The 5,364-nt window shown below is 42.2% G+C and overlaps 1 protein-coding gene across 2 annotated transcripts in view; it reads left to right on the top strand.

Moving 5' to 3' along the window:
• The window catches only part of wipf1b (WAS/WASL interacting protein family, member 1b), a 15,668-nt gene that overhangs the window by 3,160 nt on the left and 7,144 nt on the right, over window positions 1–5,364 (top strand). The window lies entirely within an intron of this gene.

The following is a 5,364-nucleotide window of genomic DNA, read 5'->3' on the forward strand; positions in this document are numbered from 1 at the left end:
GTGTGTGTGTGTGTGTGTGTGTGTGTGTGTGTGTGTGTGTGTGTGTGAGAGAGAGAGAGCAAGTGCATGTGAACACACCACAGGATGTTAGCTTAGCCACTCAGCACTGTTCCTGCACAGCCGACACATTTATTACGACCCTGGGCTTCATTCAAAATGTCTAAAAATGTCCTTTTCCCAAAACTCATGTTCACAGTCGACTCAGATTTTTAACTTTTTAACACTATGGACTGTTTCTTGATGATCTCCAGAAGAGAAAGACATTAATGTATCTCATTTGAATGATGTTAATTGTTGCATTACACGAGGTGTGTTTGATTTGTCTTCTGTTTCTGTAACATTAACGTTAAATATTGAGCCGTTAGAGTGCTCGGGTGGAGTTAAGTCAAAAGCGATGGGAGGTTTCCACTTAATGATGCACCCTCCACCACCCACCACCATCACCCCTGTGACAACCACAACACGTCTCTGCATCTCTGTTTAGTTCTAAAAACAAAATTGTGTGTGTGTGTGTGCAGTAACTCTAATGTTATGTTCACACTATAAGCGACACAACAACAGGCTGCAAGTGATGGAGCTACAAACTGACGGCTCACACTTGCATGTCGTGCTTCAGAGGGTCGTGACGCGCTGCAAACCGAAGCTGAGCTGGTCTCAACTTTTCACAGCGCTCCAATCAGGCGGCGACGCGTCGACCAATCGTATGTTTTTGTTTCACCCTGTTTCATCTTTTTTTTTTTAAACGCTGTTAGCCTGTTCTCAGTGCTACTGAACGACCTAAATATGTAAACGAGGGCTTCAGCAACACTGAAACGGCGACTCAGCGTCAATATAGCCGGCCACGTTTAGACGTTTTGTCGCTCTCAGTGTGAACAGCGCATAATGAGGTGGAGGAGCAAGAGGAGGCTCAGTAGCAGGATGAAGACGCCTTTTTATGGCCGTTTATAAACTGAAACATATGTGAGCATCATTGTGTGTGTGTGTGTGTGTGTGTGTGTGTGTGTGTGTGTGTGTGTGTGTGTGTGTGTGTGTGTGTGTGTGTGTTTTAACAGTGTCACTTCAAAGGATCCTCACCCTTTTCTCCCCCTCTGTTTTTTCTCTCTGTCCATCAAAGGAGGCATTGTGCATGCTAAGCTAATATTAGGCTGAATGTGTGTGCTCGAGACAGAGAAGGAGAGAAGTCTTGTAGTGCGTATTACATTTCAACATGCAGGCCAGTTTCCATCGGCGGAAGTTGATGTTTTTTTTTCTGCAATCACTGCGAGCTGCTTCCGTCTCATGAGCACATCTTGCACCAACTGACAGTCGCTTCATAAATGGACTCAGTTTGCAGTTTCTAGTCATCGGTGTAAGAACAGTGGACTATTGTAAAGTGTAAAAATGACAACTGTCAGCCACTCGAAACCAAGCCGGGGTTTTCCGTTACAGTCACCTCTTCTGCTGGTCTGCAGTGGTTTCACTGTCATTTCATCACTGCTGCAGGAAACAAGTCGATGTGCTACATAGAGCAAATCTGTGAAAGCCACCGTGACTTTAAATACATTTCATCATGCACTAAAGTAAGTACCGTCGGCACAAAGTGGTGGAGGTACATTTCCCTGCCACAGAGGGTTCAGTCGTGGAGGAGGTCAAACAGAAACATCTGCAGTTGTCAGCACAGTGGAAACGTGCACATGTGCACATGGCTTTAAATCTTTAAATCTGCCAGCGTGGCTTCAGCAGCCAGCCTTTGTGCAGACGTTTCTGTTGTGAGTGACGTTTTCCTGTTCTGCTAAAGTTTTCCTTTTGCCAAAAAACCTCACCGAACCGAGGTTGATTAATTTATCTTTAACTGAAATATGACTTCAGTTATTGTTGGATTGTATCGTAGTGATTCTCATTACTTCAGTTATATTTGCTGGTTCACAAATGCAAATCATTGCAGACTTTTCTCTGCTTTGCGTCATAAATTGAATGCTTTGGGCTGTTGGTCACACTAAGTAACCAAACCTGAGGCTCTGTTGACTTGTGATGCATTTAATTTAAAATATGTTAAAAGTGTATCTCTGCTCCCTCCGACAAAATCATGACTGTCGGACTTTCTGGAATTGAATATTAGTATACAAATGGTTTCTATCGATGCCTGCTCCGCATAAAGCTCTGACATGTTTCCTGAGAAATTCTACCCTCAAATGTTAAACAATCAATAGAAATTCAACCTTACATCCTGAACAGTATGCATATGTTTGATTGATTACAATATGCAATGTTAATATACACATTCCCAGCCTCCATGAAAAGTGAAGCATGTTTAAGCTCTAACACCGAGGCCTTCTGTGCATGCTGTCCTGGTTATTGGCCCTCACTCAGTGTTGAAGCTTATTTCCCGTGGCTTCCTTCCATCATGGACCATATTGGGAAATTATTGACTTATTAAGGATAAATGTAAACGGCTTATCTGCCATAAGACCTTATTGAACTGGGCCATGAATTATTATTATGTAGGACATTCTGTATTAGAGTTAGCTTAGTGTGTTTATATTGTCATCAAAACGGCATCACATAGGCGGTTTGTAAATACACATGTATGTATGTATGTATGTATGTATGTGTATGTGTTTATATATGATGACATGCTGGAAATAAGAATGCTAATGTTTACCATCTTTGATAAAGAGATGAAGTCAGGGGATCACCACCAGCATTAGGATTCATCCTCTGGGGGCGATGAACATCTCTATGAATTTGCATGTTGGTTGAACTATTTGCAAGAAAATGGTATTTTACAATAGTTAGCCCTGTTTTTCTACAAGTATTCGAACTAACTTCAGTTGCTATGTGGTTATATTTTCAATGTAATCATTTGACTTGGGGCACCGCTCTTAAATTTTCATGTTCCTCATTCTAATTCTTTTAGTAAATTAGTTTTTAGTATCATACTTTAGGTAGTTTGAGTACAAAGGTTTCATGTCCAGTTGGGGTTTTTCAGAAATGTAAAGAACCGGGTTGGATTTGGAAGTTCAGGCCTGAGTCAACATCTCACTCGTTGGTGATCATGCAAGAACTTCTGTTGTTTTGATGCAGCGTACACTTCGGAGTTCAGCAGAAGAGGTGCAGAGAAAGACAAGACGGGGACACACGGGAAAAAGACAAAATCTCAACGTCAGTTTTCGGTTTGAGACGTCGAAGGTGACAAACCACGCAGGAACAATTGAGATTAGATGATAACAAAAGTTCAGTGGGTGAAGCTGGCAGAGAAAAGACGGCTGACAGGGAGTGATGCAATAGATGAATAGAGCGAGTATAAGGAGGAAGGAAGAGAGAGAGTGGTGCTAAACAAATGCAGTGTGAGGGAGAACGATGGTGCGATGCACGGTTGAGAGAAAGAAAGAGACAGGGTGGATGAGAACGTCAAAATAATGCAGAGCTTAGATGTAGAGGTATCATCATCCTGGCAGCCGGATGGCTGCGGTGCTGGAGCCGCGTGGTGACTTCCTGTTTGTCAGCAGCATACAGGAAGTAGGAGGCCCCTAGAGCATCGTGTGTGTGTGTGTGTGTGTGTGTGTGTGTGTGTGACTTAATATGAAGTGAGAGGCCGAGCTGTGTGAGGGGAAACGAGCAGATTTCGCTGTGAATTTAAATGTGTGTAATGTGCTTCATATATGGTTCATGGCGTTTAACCTGACCTAACCTTTAGGATCCTAGTGCAGCTGGTTCTTGTCACTACAAGGAACTTTTAACTGGTTAAGAAACCATTTCAGTAAAACACTGATGCCTGTATATGACCTCAGAAGTAAACAAGACTACCAGCAAGAAGATCGGCTATTTCTATCCTAGCAAAATTAGACCAAACGATTTTCGGCACGCAGTGCTCACCAGACACTGCGACCTGCAGTCGGTCTCTGCGGGTCGGACTGTCAGACCCTCTGCAGTAGAATGAGGGGTTTTCTAAAGGAAGTCTGGTGCTCTGAAACACTACTGCTTTAGTCCACAGGGACTCGTAGTGCCTTTAAGTTGATGTTGTAGAACTGATTTAATGAGCCTGTTGTTGATGCTCATGTCCTTTCCAACTAGAGAATGACGATCGTTAGGTTGATCACAAATATCACGAAACGAATTTGGCCTAAACATCATTTATGCATGCAAAAAAGAAAAGTTTTACTAAAATGGGTGATAGAGAAGTACCTAAATATCTACGCTTTATTCTTGTGTTTTGTGTGTACCAGGCTGTGCAGTTCAGATGGGGAAGTGCTATATCTGACACTTCTGATGTCAGTTATGGAGTTCAGCTGACTGTTCAACTTGTAAATAGATTCTTTTTTTGGGGGCTGATATATGCAGTTTGTGTTTCTGGGCATTGACACAGAACAGCAATGCAGCATCTTTCTCGCTCTGCACATTACACCAATGCATTGTGTGATAGTTGGTAATAAAAGGGTATCTGTCCTGAACTGTACATATATAGTGTGGTTTTTATAGGGAACTTGCAAGTTCCTGTCAGATGAAACATTTATTCAAAGTGTGTCGTTGTCTGTGAGCTCATTACCAGCTGTTGGAGTGATTACATTGCTGTTCATCAGATATTCTTAGCATTTTAATCATTTCTGTTCAGGCTACGTCTACTGTATCTGTACCGTCAGTCCCTCCAGGAAGTCACTTTATCGTGAACACACCCTGCAATAGTTGCAGGAATTTAAAATTGATTCAAATTTATTCCCCGGAATACCTCCTTGAAAAATGATCGAAATTGAAGAATGCTCTGCCTATTTTATCAACGACCGACCATTGATGCATACAAATAATCAATTTCAGAACCACAAAGTCAAGCCACAATTCCAACAGAGGAAAAGGGGCATACCGTCTCTTGACACTCTCCAATACATTTTCTCAAGGGTTGTTTTGAACGCCTCACCACTTGACGCCATCTTGGCTCTTACAGGAGCTAGAAAGTTCTGATTTGTTGAACAGGATGAAACCTGAGTGGAGCTGAGGTGTTGTGAGCAAGCGGCCACCACCATAGCAGAGTGTGATGGGCTGAGATCCCGTCAATCTAGAAAGAACAAAACATCTATATTCAGCCAAGGAATTCTGAAACATGTCACTGAGACACGTTTAAGGAAGTGAAATGAAATATTGTGACCACTACTTCCTGTGGACAAATTGTATTGACTTTGTTTACACAGAGAGAGGTTCATGGTTTTCTCAGTCGCTTCAACACAATAAAATGTTTCTCGCAACCTTTGAAGGCTTTACCGCTCATATTTAGGGACATTGACTAAATACAGTTTCACACTAAATAGCATGAGAACCACGAGGTTTTGTTTGAGAAGCTTTTTGTTGTGTGTGTGTGTGTGTGTGTGTGTGTGTGTGTGTGTGTGTGTGTGT

This window comes from Anarrhichthys ocellatus, unplaced genomic scaffold (genome assembly GCF_004355925.1).
Source record: "Anarrhichthys ocellatus isolate YVR2014 unplaced genomic scaffold, GSC_Weel_1.0 scaffold3, whole genome shotgun sequence".
In the NCBI taxonomy this organism is placed as follows: domain Eukaryota; kingdom Metazoa; phylum Chordata; class Actinopteri; order Perciformes; family Anarhichadidae; genus Anarrhichthys; species Anarrhichthys ocellatus.